This window comes from Bos indicus, chromosome 15 (genome assembly GCF_029378745.1).
Source record: "Bos indicus isolate NIAB-ARS_2022 breed Sahiwal x Tharparkar chromosome 15, NIAB-ARS_B.indTharparkar_mat_pri_1.0, whole genome shotgun sequence".
Taxonomy (NCBI): Eukaryota; Metazoa; Chordata; class Mammalia; order Artiodactyla; family Bovidae; genus Bos; species Bos indicus.
The window spans coordinates 1,032,926-1,049,686 of NC_091774.1; the positions used below are offsets into that span (position 1 = coordinate 1,032,926).

The 16,761-nt window shown below is 37.6% G+C and overlaps 1 pseudogene; it reads left to right on the forward strand.

Moving 5' to 3' along the window:
• The first annotated feature begins 14,089 nt into the window (after window positions 1-14,089).
• Window positions 14,090-15,013, forward strand: LOC139187119 (olfactory receptor 4C13-like; annotated as a pseudogene).
• Window positions 15,014-16,761: the final 1,748 nt, after the last annotated feature.

The following is a 16,761-nucleotide window of genomic DNA, read 5'->3' on the forward strand; positions in this document are numbered from 1 at the left end:
TATTTAAAATTATATTGAATTTCTTCTTCTCTTGGGAAAAATTATCAGTGATTATGAAAATTAGTTGTACAGTATTTAAGCTGTTGTGAAAATTTTGAAGTGATATCAAATAGTCACAATGACATCATAAAATTAAAATTTAGCTTTCTTAACATACCGAAAAGACAGAGGACCAGAAAGATCATATAATATGTAAATCAGCTTTGATTTACCCTTCAAGTTTGAGAATTTGTGTTACTGTCTCTCCAATGTTTTAAACCACTCTGTCCTTGGAGTTGTATTCTGGAAACACATTTTAACAGTATAGTTCCAGGAACTCCTTGATTGAAAAACTATTTTTATGATCAGCCTTCCTTGAGTTAGGCCTAACTCCATTCTCTTTCCATTGTATGCTTCTCCAATGCTTGGGAAGTTGGACTAGATAGGTGTAGGGGAAAGGTGTAGGGGACAGGGGATAGATGAAGGGGAGAGGTGTAGGGGAAATGTGCTGGGAAAGATTGAAGGCAGGAGGAAAAGGAGACAACAAAGTATGAGATGGTTAGATGGCATCACCGACTCAATGGTCACGAGTTTGAGTAATATCCCGGAGTTGGTGATGGACAGGGAGGCCTGGCGTGCTGTGGTCCATGGGGTAGCAGAGTCAGACATGATTGAGCAATTGAACTGAACTGAGGGGTTCTAAAGCAACCTCTCAAGAAGCAGTTTGGAAGATGGTGGAGGAATAGGATGGGGAGACCACTTTCTCTCCCACAAATTCATCAAAAGAACATTTAAACGCTGAGTAAATTCCACAAAACAACTTCTGAATGCTGGCAGAGGACATCAGGAACCCAGAAAAGCAGCCCATTGTCTTTGAAAGGAGGTAGGAAAAAATATAAAGGACAAAAAATAGAGACAAAAGAGATAGGGACAGAGCTCCATCCCGGGAAGCGGGTCTTAAAAAGAAAGAAGTTTCCAAACACCAGGAAACACTCTCACTGCCAAGTCTGTGGCAAGCCTTGGAAGCAGAGGGCAACATAACAGGGAGGAAAAATAAATAAATAGTTAAAACCCACAGATTACCAGCCCAATGGCAACTCCCCCAGTGGAGAAGCAGCACAGACACCTGCACCTGCCACTAGTAAGCGGGGGCTGGGCAGGGAGGCGCGGGCTGCATGGCTTAGCGTAAGGACGGGGCCTGAATGCCCCAAGGACAATCTGAGGGAATTAACTTGGGCTAGCAAACCAGACTGTGGGATAGCTACCATGCGCAAAGCCAGCCCTAACTTAAGACACCGCTAGGCCCGCGCACAGAACAAAGGACTGAACAGAGCTAGCCAGCTGCAGACCATCCCCCTTCAGCGACAGGCAGCCAGAGCTGGAAGGGGGCAATTGCAGCCCCAGAGAGACATTATCTACCAAACTGCAAGCAGGCTTCTTTGCTAACTAAGACTTCTTGGGGTTCTGGACAGTCATCATCTGCCTGAGAAGGTGCGCCAGTTGTACACCCAGAAAACTGAGCAGCAGGGACGGGAGAGGCGATAAGTCGCAGCGACCACGCTTGCCAAACACCTCATCACCTGAGCTGCTCGGACCTGGGAAGGGCACAAAATGCAGGCCCAACTGAGTCTGTGCCTTTGAGGCCTACCCGAGTGCCTGAACATGAGCAGCTTAGACCTGGGAGGTGCATGCAACCCAGGGCCAGCCTCAGATAGTTCCCAGCAGAGCAACCTAGAGCCTGAGCAGTGTGGACAGGGAGGGCACACGTGCTGTGAGCAGAGGCAGGCCCAGTGTAGCTGAGACACTGCAAGCACATGCCAGTGTTATTCGTTTGCAGCGTCCCTCCCTCCCCATAGCATGACTGAACGAGTGAGCCTAAAATAAAGTGTCCACCACCGCCCGCTTTGTGTCAGAGCAGAAATCAGACACTGAAGAGACCAGCAAACAGAAGAAGCTAAAACGGAGGGAACCGCCTTGGAAGTGACAGGAGCAATAGATTAAAACCCTGTCATTAGTACTGACTACATGGGAAGGGGCCTATAGATCTTGAGAAATATAAACCAGACCAAGGAACTATCTGAAAATGAACTGACCCGACAATACCCACAACAACACTAGAGAAAGTCCTAGATATATTTTTACTATCATTCTTTTTTTTTTAATTTTTAAAAAAATTTTAAGTCCTCCATTACTCCTTTAATTTTCACTTTTATAACCTACTATTACTTTGCAAAACAAAAACAAAACCAAAAAAACCCCTATTTTTTAAAAGCAAACTTCATATATATATATATATATATATATATATATATATATATATATATATAATTTTGGGGACTTTTTTATTTTTCTCCTCACTTTCTTTTTTTTTCTTCTTCTCTTTTCTTTAATACTGTAGTTTTGAAATTCCAAACTCTGATCTAAATTTTTAATCTGTGCTTTTTAGTATTTATTATCAATTTTTTACCTTTAAGAACCCAGTCTTCCCTACCCATTTTTACTTGGGAGTGAGATTACCAGCTTGACTGCTCTCTCCCCCTTTGGACTCTCCTTTCTCTGCACCAGGTCGCCTCTGTCTCCTCCCTACCCACTCTCTTCTCTACCCAACTTAGTGAGTCTCTGTGTGTTCCAGACGGTTGAGAAGACTTAGGGAACTGATTACTGGCTGGATCTGTCTTTCTCCTTTTGATTCCCCCCCTTTTATCCTCCTGGCCACCTCTGTCTCCTTCCTCCCTCTTCTCTTCTCTGTATAACTCCATGAACATCTCTGAGCGGTCCAGACTGTGGAGTGCACATAAGGAAGTGATTACTGGCTAGCTTGCTGTCTTCTCTTTTGATTCCACCTCATCTCATCTGGGTCACCTCTAACTCCCTCCTCCCTTTTTTTTTCTCCGTGTAACTCTGTGAACCTCTCTGGGTGTCCCTCACTGTGGAAAAACTTTTCATTTTTAACCTAGATGTTTTATCAATGGTGCTGTATAGAAGAAGTCTTGAGACTACTGTAAAAATAAGACTGAAAACCAGAAGCAGGAGGCATAAGTCCAAACCCTGAGAACACCAGAGAACTCCTGACTCCAGGGAACATTAATTGATAGGAGCTCATCAAATGCCTCCATACCTACACTGAAACCAAGCATCACCGAAGGGCCAACAAGTTCCAAAGCAAAACATACCACACAAATTCTCCAGCAACACAGGAACACAGCCCTGATCTCCAATATACAGGCTGCCCAAAGTTACTCCTAAACCACTGACATCTCATAACACATTACTGGATACTTCATTGCACTTCAGAGAAAAGAAATCCAGCTCCACCCACCAGAACACCGACACAAGCTTCCCTAACCAAGAGAACTTGACAAGCCACTGGTACAACCCCACCCACAGTGAGCAAACTCCACAATAAAGAGAACTACACAAACTGCCAGAATACAGGACGGCCACCCAAAACTTAGCAATTTAAACAAGATGAAGAGACAGAGGAATACCCAGCAGGTAAAGGAACAGGATAAATGCCCACCAAACCAAATAAAATAGGAAGAGGCAGGGAATCTACCTGATAAAGAATTCCAAATAATGATAGTGAAATTGATCCAAAATCTTGAAATCAAAATGGAATCACAGATAAATAGCCTGGAGACAAGGATTGAGAAAATGCAAGAAAGGTGTAACAAGGACCTAGAAGAAATAAAAAGAGTCAATATATAATGAATAATGCAATAAATGAGATCAAAAACACTCTGGAAGCAACAAAGAGTAGAATAACAGAGGCAGAAGATAGGATTAGTGAATTAGAAGATAGAATGATAGAAGTAAATGAATCAGAGAGGAAAAAAGAAAAATGAATTAAAAGAAATGAGGACAATCTCAGAGACCTCCAGGACAGTGTTAAATGCCACAACATTTGAATCATAGGAGTCCCAGAGAAGAAGACAAAAAGAAAGACCATGAGAAAATACTTGAGGAGATAATCACTGAAAACTTCCCTAAAATGGGAAGGAAATAATCACTCAAGCCCAAGAAACCCAGAGAGTCCCAAACAAGATAAACCCAAGATGAAACACCCCAAAACACATATTAATCAAATTAACAAAGATCAAACACAAAGAACAAATATTAAAAGCAGCAAGGGAAAAACAGCAAATAACACACAAGGGGATTCCCATAAGGATAACAGCTGATCTTTCAATAGAAACTCTTCAGGCCAGAAGGGAATGACTAGACATACTTATAGTGATGAAAGAATATAACCTATAGCCCAGATTACTGTACCCAGGAAGGATCTCATTCAAATATGAAGGAGAAATCAAAAGCTTTACAGACAAGCAAAAGCTGAGAGAATTCTGCACCACAAAACCAGCTCTCCAACAAATGCTAAAGGATATTCTCTAGACAGGAAACACAAAAAGGGTATATAAACTCGAACCCAAAACAATAAAGTAAATGGCAACGGGATCATACTTACCAGTAATTACCTTAAATGTAAATGGGTTGAATACCCCAACCAAAAGACAAAGACTGGCTGAATGGATACAAAAACAAGACCCCTATATATGTTGTCTACAAGAGACCCACCTCAAAACAGGGGACACATACAGACTGAAAGTGAAGGGCTAGAAAAAGATTTTCCATGCAAATAGGGACCAAAAGAAAGCAGGAGTAGCAATACTCATATCAGATAAAATAGACCTTAAAACAAAGGCTGTGAAAAGAGACAAAGAAGGATACTGCATAATGATCAAAGGATCAATCCAAGAAGAAGATATAACAATTATAAATATATGTGCACCCAACATAGGAGCACCGTAATATGTAAGACAAATGCTAAAAAGCATGAAAGGGGAAATTAACAATGGCACAATAATACTGGGATATTTTAATACCCCACTCACACCTATGGATAGATCAACTAAACAGAAAATTAATAAGGAAACACAAACTAAATGATAAAATGGACCAGTTAAACCTAATTGATATCTATAGGACATTTCACCCCAAAACAATGAATTTCACCTTTTTTCTCAAGTGCACACAGAACCTTCTCCAGGATAGATCACATCCTGGATGATAAATCTAGCCTTGATAAATTCAAAAAACTTGATATCATTCCAAGCCTCTTTTCTGACCACAATGCAGTAAGATTAGATCTCAATTACAGGAGAAAAACTATTAAAAATTCCAACATATGGAGGCTGAACAACACGCTGCTGAATCACCAACAAATCACAGAAGAAATCAAAAAAGAAATCAAAATATGCATAGAAATGAATGAAAATGAAAACAAAACAACCCCAAACCTGTGGGACACTGTAAAAGCAGTGCTAAGGGGAAAGTTCATAGCAATACAGGCATACCTCAAGAAACAAGAAAAAAGTCAAATAAATAACCTAACTCTACACCTAAAGCAACTAGAAAAGGAAGAAATGAAGAACCCCAGGGTTAGTAGAAGGAAAGAAATCTTAAAAATTAGGGCAGAAATAAATGCAAAAGAAACAAAAGAGACCATAGCAAAAATCAACAAAGCCAAAAGCTGGTTCTTTGATAAGATAAATAAAATTGACAAACCATTAGCCAGACTCATCAAGAAACAAAGGGAGAAAAATCAAATCAATAAAATTAGAAATGAAAAGGGAGAGATCACAACAGACAACACAGAAACACAAAGGATCATAAGAGACTACTATCAGCAATTATATGCCAATAAAATGGACAACATGGAAGAAATGGGCAAATTCTTAGAAAAGTACAACTTTCCAAAACTGAACCAGGAAGAAATAGAAAATCTTAACACACCCATCACAAGCACGGAAATTGAAACTGTAATCAGAAATCTTCCAGCAAACAAAAGCCCAGGTCCAGACGGCTTCACAGCTGAATTCTACCAAAAATTTAGAAAAGAGCTAACACCTATCCTACTCAAACTCTTCCAGAAAATTGCAGAGGAAGGTAAACTTCCAAACTCATTCTATGAGGCCACCATCACCCTAATACCAAAACCTGACAAAGATCCCACAAAAAAAGAAAACTACAGGCCAATATCACTGATGAACATAGATGCAAAAATCCTAAACAGAATTCTAGCAATCAGAATCCAACAACACATTAAAAAGATCATACACCATGACCAAGTGGGCTTTATCCCAGGGATGCAAGGATTCTTCAATATCTGCAAATCAATCAATGTAATACACTACATTAACAAATTGGAAAAAAAAAAGCCATATGATTATCTCAATAGTTGCAGAGAAAGCCTTTGACAAAATTCAACATCCATTTATGATAAAAACTCTCCAGAAAGCAGGAATAGAAGGAACATACCTCAACATAATAAAAGCTATATATGACAAACCCACAGTAAACATTATCCTCAATGGTGAAAAATTCAAAGCATTTCCCCTAAAGTCAGGAACAAGACAAGGGTGCCCACTTTCACCATTACTATTCAACATAGTTTTGGCCACAGCAATCAGAGCAGAAAAGGAAATGAAAGGAATCCAAATTGGAAAAGAAGAAGTAAAACTCTCACTGTTTGCAGATGACATGATCTTTTACATAGAAAACCCTAAAGATTCTACCAGAAAATTACTAGAACTAATCAACGAATATAGTAAAGTTGCAGGATATAAAATCAAGACACAGAAATCCCTTGCATTCCTATACACTAATAATGAGAAAATAGAGAAATTAAGGAAACAATTCTATTCACCATTGCAACGAAAAGAATAAAATCCTTAGGAATATATCTACCTAAAGAAACTAAAGACCTATATATAGAAAAATATAAAACACTAGTGAAAGAAATCAAAGAGGACACTAATAGATGGAGAAATATACCATGTTCATGGATTGGAAGAATCAATATAGTGAAAATGAGTATACTACCTAAAGCAATCTATAGATTGAATGCAATTCCTTTCAAACTACCAACGGTATTTTTCACAGAGCTAGAACTAATAATTTCACAATTTGTATGGAAATACAAAAAACCGCGAATAGGCAAAGCAATCTTGAGAAAGATGAGTGGAACTGGAGGAATCAACCTGCCTGCCATCAGGCTCTACTACAAGGCCTCAGTCATCAAAACAGTATGGTACTGGCACAAAAACAGAAATATAGATCAATGGAACAAAATAGAAAACCCAGAGATAAATCGATGCACCTATGGACACCTTATCTTTGACAAAGGAGGTAAGAATATACAATGGATTAAGGACAATCTCTTTAACAATGGTGCTGGGAAAACTGGTCAGCCACTTGTAAAAGAATGAAACTAGAACACTGTCTAACACCATACACAAAAATAAACTCAAAATGGATTAAAGATCTAAACATAAGACCAGAAACTATAAAACTCCTAGAGGCGAACATATGCAAAACACTCTCTGACATAAATCACAGCAGGATCTTCTATGACCCACCTCCCAGAATATTGGAAATAAAAGCAAAAATAAACAAATGGGACCTAATTAAACTTAAAAGCTTCTGCATAACAAAGGAGACTCTAAGCAAGGTGAAAAGACAGCTTTCAGAATGTCAGAAAATAATAGCAAATGAAGCAACTGACAAACAACTAATCTCAAAAATATACAAGCAACTCCTGCAGCTCAATTTCAGAAAAATAAATGACCCAATCAAAAAATGGGCCAAAGAACTAAATAGACATTTCTCCAAAGAAGACATACAGATGGCTAACAAACAGATGAAAAGACGCTCAACATCACTCATTATCAGAGAAATGCAAATCAAAACCACAGTGAGCTACCATTTCACGCCAGTCAGAATGGCTGTGATCCAAAAGTCTACAAGCAATAAATGCTGGAGAGGGTGTGGAGAAAAGGGAACCCTCTTACACTGTTGGTGGGAATGCAAACTAGTACATCCACTATGGAGAAAGTGTGGAGATTCCTTAAAAAACTGGAAATAGAACTGCCATACGACCCAGCAATCCCATTGCTGGGTATACACTCTGAGGAAACCAGAATTGAAAGAGACAGGTGTACCCCAGTGTTCATCACAGCACTGTTTATAATAGCCATGACATGGAAGCAACCTAGATGTCCATGAGCAGATGAATGGATAAGAAAGCTGTGGTATATATACACAATGGAGTATTACTCAGCCATTAAAAAGAATGCATTTGAATCAGTTCTAATGAGGTGGATGAAACTGGAGCCTATTATACAGAGTGAAGTAAGCCAGAAAGAAAAACACCAATACAGTATACTAATGCATATATGTGGAATTTAGGAAGATGGTAACAATAACCCTGTATGCAAGACAACAAAAGAGATGCATATGTATAGAACAGTCTTTTGGACTCTGCGGTAGAGGGAAAGGGTGGGATGACTTGGGAGAATGACATTGAAACATGTATAATATCATATATGAAACAAATCGCCAGTCCAAGTTCGATGCATGATACTGGTTGCTTGAGGCTGGTGCACTGGGATGACCCAGAGGGATGGTACAGGGAGGGAAGAGGGAGGGGGGTTCGGTATGGGGAACTCGTGTATACCTGTGGTGGATTCATGTTGATGTATGGCAAAACCAATACAATATTGTAAAGTAATTAACCTCCAATTAAAATAAATAAATTTATATTTAAAAAAGAAAAACAATCATTGTTTAATTTAATTTTATTCTCTAGCTTAATAAAAATTTTCATGACAATTTGCAGATAATAAAAAGTATCCAAGGTTGCAAAAATAAATAAATAAATAAAGCAACCTCTCTACTCAGCACTGTAGTTAATTAGATAGATATTTGATGACCACTCAATGAGTCATTGTAAATGGATTTCTATCTTTTATGAAGTTGAGAATGATAAATTTGTCAGTCCACACTAATTCTGTGATCTGACACTAGCTTTCAACCCAGTAATGATACTTCAACAAAATTTGTATCTCTTATAAATCTTTGTGTTTGTGCTCAGGTGCTCAGTTGTGTCTGCAGTTTTGAGACTCCATGGACTATAGCCTGCCAGGCTTCTCTGTCCATGGGATTATCCCGGCAGGAATACTGGAGTGGGTAGGCATTTCTTCCTCCAGGGCATCTTCCTGACTCAGGGATAAAAAAAGCTCTGCTGTCTCCTGCAGTTCCTGCATTGAAGGAAGATTCTTTATGACTGAGACACCTGGGAAGCCTTCAGTTCAGTTCAGTCCAGTCGCTCAGTCATGTCCGACTCTTTGCAACCCCATGAATCGCAGCATGCCAGGCCTCCCTGTACACCACCAACTCCCGGAGTTCACTCAGACTCACGTCCATCGAGTCAGTGATGCCATACAACCTTCTCATCTTCTGTCATCTCCTTTTCCTCCTGCCCCCAATCCCTCCCAGCATCAGAGTCATTTCCAATGAGTCAACACTTCGCATGAGGTGACCAAAGTACTGGAGTTTCAGCTTTAGCATCATTCCTTCCAAAGAAATCCCAGGGCTGATCTCCTTAAGAATGGACTGGTTGGATCTCCTTGCAGTCCAAGGGACTCTCAAGAGTCTTCTCCAACACCACAGTTCAAAAGCATCAATTCTTCAGCGCTCAGCTTTCTTCACAGTCCAACTCTCACATCCATACATGACCACTGGAAAAACCATAGTCTTGACTACACGAACCTTTGTCAGCAAAGTAATGTCTCTGCTTTTCAATATGCTATCTATGTTGGTCATAACTTTCCTTCCAAGGAGTAAGCATCATTTAATTTCATGGCTGCAGTAACCATCTGCAGTGATTTTGGAGTCCAAAAAACTAAAGTCTGACACTGTTTCCACTGTTTCCCTATGTATTTCCCAAGAAGTGATGGGACCAGATGCCATGATCTTCGTTTTCTGAATGTTGAGCTTTAGGCCAATTTTTTCACTCTCCTCTTTCACTTTCATAATTTTAATTTTTAATTCAGACTATCTGAACATGGTGTGTGAGTGTGGTTCTATATAGGAATATTTCTGAGTTGAATTGAATTACACTTATTTATCAAATACTTTCAATATTGATATTTATTTATTTTAGTAGATAATTGTAATGGTCTTTACAGTTGGTGACAATATATGTGTCATTCTTCTTTAGTTGCAAAACAATAACTTAAAGATCAGTTCCTGGCCTAGGATATAGTGGCCTGGCTTCTTCTCCTTAGCAAATGACATTCTGATTCCATTTTTTAAAATTTTCTTGTTATAAATTGTGAATAATATTGTCTTTTTTTAAATTCCATATGAGTATTATTCAATGAAAGTGGCTGAACTAAGTGCATTTACCATCTCTATGTACAGGCAAATAATGTAATTGCTTTCATAATTATCATGTTTATCTAATTCTAGAACTTTCATAATAAACAACTACTTTAAGAAGTACTGTGAATTTCATCTTGTTTGAAGTGCCATTATTATAATAAGACTCATAGTTACCACTTAATGTTTATGAAAGTAATATGTTAAAATCATGATTTGCATATGTAAGTTAAACCACAAATAACTATAATAAAGTTTAAATATCAATTCGTTATCCACCTAAATATTTAGTTTGCACAATACTAAATACTCAGACATCATAATAAATTCATGTATTTTCAAATACCTAAATTCATAAAAAATCAATATTTCTTTATTTTTTTTTCTCCCTCTTTTCATAGTGTTGGTCTTCATGTAAACTCAAGAAGGAAGTCAAAATTAAAGATGCATGACAAAGAAAGTTCTCCTCTGCTGTTCAGGTAATTTCAGGAAACAACTGATTTGCTGGCAAAGTCTGCTAATGTGGTGAAATACCCCTGAGGTTTTATTAGCCGCAACTGAGACGCTTTAGAGAATGTGCCAACAAACAGGACATGTGGTTATTTTAAGATTCCTCCAAAGGTACCACTTAAAAGTCAACAAAGACATTCACTGTAACTGAGCTAGATGGCAGGTCTAAATCTTACATTGTTGCCTCTTTCTTGGTGAACTAACGGCTGCCTGGGGCCTTGGCCATGGACCTATGTCAGGCATGTCATAGGTGAGATTGAAATCATATAATCATAGACTCTCAGCTTTCAATGGATCTTACAAGTCATAACATCATCCTTCATCCTTATCTTTCCTATATTAATTTGTATCTTTTTCAGCATATATAACATTTAAGAAAGATGGATTCAAGTAAATATCATCAATTTAGAAGTAGAAATATTTTGGAGACTTTTTTTCCTTTTTGATATATATTTAAATTACTGAGAAGAAAAATAATATTAGTTAGAATTATATCATAATAATTAAAGAATTCAAAGTTTCATCCAAATTTGCTACAATTTATATTACAGCCTAAGAAGGTTCTTTGATATTGCACAATTGTTAAAAATATCTCTGTTAAAAATTACACATTACTTAAGGAGATGCCTGTATTCCAATGATAAATTTCTTTAGTGTTCAACATTCCATATTGTTTCTAAATTTTTCACAGCTCTTAATAATTATGTTGGACATATTTGTAAATAACAAATTTTCTCCTTTAAAAATATTTTCCATTAGAGCTTATTTCTAGAAACAGTAGTATGGAACCAAAGAAAAATGGAAAGAGGAATTTCTATTTCTTCAGTTATTTCTAAAATAATGTTATTACATAACTTATGTCCAACTCTTACCTTATGTACACCATACCCTTGTCTGATCTGTTGGTATATCATATATCAGAATAAGAAAATGCAATAAAGCTGTTGCACTTTGTTTCCTCATAACTGCAATTTCCAGTTTTGAAATCAATTTTTATTGGAGTATAGTTGACTTACAATGTTGTGGTTATTTTGTGTAACTAAAAACTAAGCTCTATCCATTTATCTTTTTAAAACTTTTTTATTCTTTATTATTATTTTTTTTTACTTTAAAATATTGTATTGGTTTTGCCATACATCAATATGAATCCGCCACGGGTGTACATGTGTTCCCCATCCTGAACCCCCCTCCCACCTCCCTCCTCATCCCATCCCTCTGGGTCATCATCCCAGTGTACCAGCCCCAAGAACCCTGTCTCATACATCGAACCTAGTCTGGCGATTCATTTCACATATGATAATTTACATGTTTCAATGCCATTCTCCCATATCTTCCCATCCTTGCCCTCTCCCACAGAGTCCAAAAGACTGTTCTATACATCTGTGTCTCTTTTGCTGTCTCGCATACAGGGTTATCGTTACCATCTTTCTAAATTTCATATATATGCATTAGTATACTGTATTAGCGTTTTTCTTTCTGCCTTACTTCATTCTGTATAATAGACTCCAGTTTCATCCACCTTATTAGAACTGATTCAAATGTATTCTTTTTAATGGCTGAGTAATACTCCATTGTGTATATGTACCACAGCTTTCTTATCCATTTGTCTGCTGATGGACATCTAGGTTGCTTCCATGTCCTGGCTATTATAAATACTGCTGCAATGAACATTGGGGTACATGTGTCTCTTTCAATTCTGGTTTCCTCAGTGTGTATGCCCAGCAGTGAGATTGCTGGGTCATATGGCAGTTCTATTTTCAGTTTTTTAAAGGAAAGAAATATTTTTGGCAGAATATATTTTATTATATTTATGCTTAGTCTTCCATTTTCTTTTGGAAATTTATGTCCCAAATTTCTCATTGTCTTAGTAATCCAATCGGCTGTAACCAGGATTTATGAAAGATGGATGCTATGGGGAAATTGGAGAAGGCTTGAGAATGCATGCAGCAGACACATGAAAGAGTGGAAAGATTCCTTCGTGGATGGATGCCTTGCTGCTGTTTGGGAATGAAGTTTCCATTCTTAAGGGTATTTAATAGGGGCACTCTTCCTGACTTGTGTGCACAGATGCACATTCATATATCAGGTAAGTGTCCAATAAATATTTTTGAATGAGTAAAATTGTAATAGGTAACTAACTTAACAACAGATTTTATCTGTGCTTGTGTTAGTCTGTGTACATATTAAACGTATAGTTACCTGTCTCTGTACATTACCTTAAAGACTCTTTCTGTTCTCCACATTAAATTTCCATTTTTAGAACTTTGAAAATAAGGATTTCCTCTACTTGAAATATCTTTGTTTACTGAAAACCTGTGCAATAGTTATGTTTTATCCAATTTTTTGGAAGCTGTATGTTAATTGAATACATCTATGTTGAATTCAATGTGAAACATAGTTTTGAAGAATAATAAATATCAATTAACAAACACTATAATTATCTTGAAAGTAAAAACAACCAGTAACATAGTTTTTCCTAAAGGCAATTAAATATTTTCATATTTACCTGATAAGGTCCATCAGAAACTGTTAAACTTTTCAACTTCCCTTTCAAATCTTTATTTTGTCTCTTATAAAGTAGAGAGCAATAATAAACAGAGCAGAAGAAAAGAACACATGAATTTCTCCTAGGTTTATGGTCTGGGGAATCAGGCATATTCTTACCCATATTAAATGACAATTTGCCAAGCTTTCACTCATCATCTAATAGATTTCAGACACTCCAGACATCGTGTCAGGCACCATGGTTAGTGAGAAAACACAATTGAATAGTTTATGTATTTTGGTTGCTACCAGGTGGAGTGTGTCATCAGTGAATTCTGCATATTTCCCAAAACCCTCTGCTTGCAATAAATTTTATTGACCATGTCTTTCTTTCTAGTTAGAGCTGAGGGTTCAAATGTAAATTCTCATGAAAAAAATAAGTAACTCTTACCTGTGTGTGGCACCTGTCACCTTACAAGATACAAGATGCACACCTAAGAATTAAATACAAGTTGTAACCTGACAGAGGAGGGCTTAGAAACACGGGGCACTGAGATACTAAGTAGAGGTATATGGAGCTGGAACCAGAATGAGAATCCAGGTCTCATGGAGATAGCCCAGTGTTTTCACAGTAAACTACAGATCATGTGTTGCCCTATAGGTAATTTACAGGTTACAAGTACAAGGTGTCTGAAGAGACGGACAGCATCACGGAGAAAATAAGAAAGACATAAAACAAGTACTGGAGCAAAGTGCCAAGGACATTTTCCACAGCTACAGTGACTGCTCTGTCTGTGTTCTAAGAAATTCAGACTATCATGCTATCATGATTAATAGGTACAATTCTCAATTCCTTTGTAGGTAATTCAGGACCCAAGAACATATTGCTTCTTAAATGGAGCTTCTCACATCTCCCAACAACATGACTAAATTTCTTCTCTTGGGATTCACACAGAATCTACAACTGCAGAAAATACTCTTTGTTGTCCTTTTGCCCATGTTTCTATTCACTGTGCTCGCCAACCTGCTCATCGTCATCACCATCTCCCTCAGCCCCACACTTTCAGTTCCCATGTACTTTTTCTCACTCACTTGTCCTTCATAGATGCCATCTTCACCTCTGTCAGCACCCCGAAATTGATCACTGACCTGCTGTACCAGAGGAGAACCATCTCCAGGGGTGGCTCCCTGACTCATCTCTTTCTAGAGCACTTCCTGGGAGGAGTAGAGGTTATTGTCCTCAGTGTCATGGCCTATGATCGCTACGTGGCCATCTGCAAGCCTCTGCACTACACGACCATCATGTGACAGGGGCTCTGCCAGCTCCTGGTGGTGGTGGCCTGGGTTGGGGGGATCCTGCATGCCACTTTGCAGATTCTTTTCATGGTAGACATGACCTTCTGTGGCTCAAATGTCATTGATCACTTTATATGTGATTTCATCTCATTATTAAAACTTGCCTATACCCACACCTACACGCTTGGAATCATGGTAGCAGCTAACACTGGGGCCATGTGCTTGCTCATTTTTTCCTGCTCCTCATTTCCTACACAGTCATCCTGAGCTCCCTGAAATCACATGGCTCTGAAGGACAGCACAAGGCCCTCTCTACATGTGGCTCACACTTTACAGTAGTGGTTCTCTCTTTGCCCCTTGTATATTCACCTACATGTGTCCTTTGGCCACCTATCCTGTGGACAAGTGGGTGGCTGTATTCTTTGCAGTCCTCACTCCCATGCTAAATCCTATCATTTACACAGTGAGAAACACAGAGGTGAAAATTGCCATGAGAAATTTGCTGAAGAGAAGAGTAACTTAGGCTGTTTGTGAAGCCAAGAAAGAAATGATTTGTATACATAGGGAGGGTTGTACCAGTTGTGAATTATTATAGAAAATAAGAAATTTTGCTGATTATTGACAGATAAAAAGGCCCAGAAACTATATGTTGAGGCACCCTAGTGAGGCACATTTTAGGCATTTTGTTAACTTTTAATGTACTATTTGAAAACTTCAAGGTTCATGTTTATAACTTCAGATTAGGCAATGGAAACAACTATAAACCCCAGGTTTGATGATTGTAGAGTATGTTTTTCTTCACTGTCCTACATCTGCTTCACTAAATTCTTCATATATGTCTTTTGGATGAAATTGGCTTTTCTTTAGGATATTGATCTAAGAACTTTGTCTATTTTTGTTTAAAGTAAATTAGGAATAGAAATTCTTTGCCAGATACACTGGGAAGTAATAGTTAAGTGAAAGAATCAGAGCTATTATTTTTTTTTTTTGTACTATGAATAATCATAAAAGCAAGAGTCAACTGCATAGAGAGGAAAGAATAATTCACAATCTGAATGTTTTCTTGGCATAAGGAATAAGCCAGAGATTTTTGAAATTATTCTTCATTTCCTCCATTTTCTAAATATCCCTATGGCTCATCTACTTTTTTTAATATATGAAAAATCTTCGATAGCAAGAATTGAGAGTCATTTGATACAAGGGTTGCCATCTTTTATTATGTCTCAACAAAAAACATATGATTATGTTTCAAAGTTATTGCTCTGGAGAACCTTGAAAATAAGGAATTCATCTACTTTAAATATCCTTGTGTACTGAAAACCTGTGTAAAAAGTTTGTTTGTGTGTTTTTGTTATTTTTAACCCAGATCTCTGAAGCTGTTACATAAATTTACATTAAATTAGCACTTCATTATCTACAGCACATTCACTTCAGTTGATTTATCCATTTACTAAACTGTTAGCTTCACTAACAGGTATACAGATTTTATTGTCATTGTTTAGTCCCTAATTTGTGTCAGGCTCTTTGCAAATCATCTGTCTATGGGATTTTTAGGCAAAAATACTGGAATGGGTTGCCATTTCTTTCTCCAGGTGATCTTCCCTATCCAGGAATTGAGCCCATGTCTCCAGCATTGGCAAGTGTTTTTTGTTTGTCTGTTTGTTTTTAATTCACCAGGGAGGCAATACTAGTTTTACAAAGAAGCAAATTAAAGCCAAAGTGGATTATTAATTTATTTGCCTGGCCTGATACATGTTTACCCCATTAGTGTGTCAGGAACTATTACTGAAATTCAGCTCTCTTTAAAAAATTTCAGCTAGAAACTTCCCATTCAAGTCTTAAAACTCAGTTTTACTTCCTTTCAAGTAAACAGAGTTGTCTGTGGTATGTTTAGGTCTACTAATGAGAAAATCATCTGCTGTCTAAATGATTCACTTTATCCTTCAAGAAGATGGTGTCAAATGCTATAGCCTTGTCTCAAATGTAGGAATACATTTCAGCACTACAAGATTCTTATTCTTTTTGAAAGTTCAATTTACTTCAATTATAAAAATGTATAATATCATATATGAAATGAGTCACCAGTCCAGGTTCTATGCACGATACTGGATGCTTGGGGCTGGTGCACTGGGACGACCCAGAGGGATGGTACGGGGAGGGAGGAGGGAGGAGGGTTCAGGATGGGGAACACATGTATACCTGTGGTGGATTCATTTTTATATATGGCAAAACCAATAAAATATTGTAAAGTTAAAAAATAAAATAAAATAA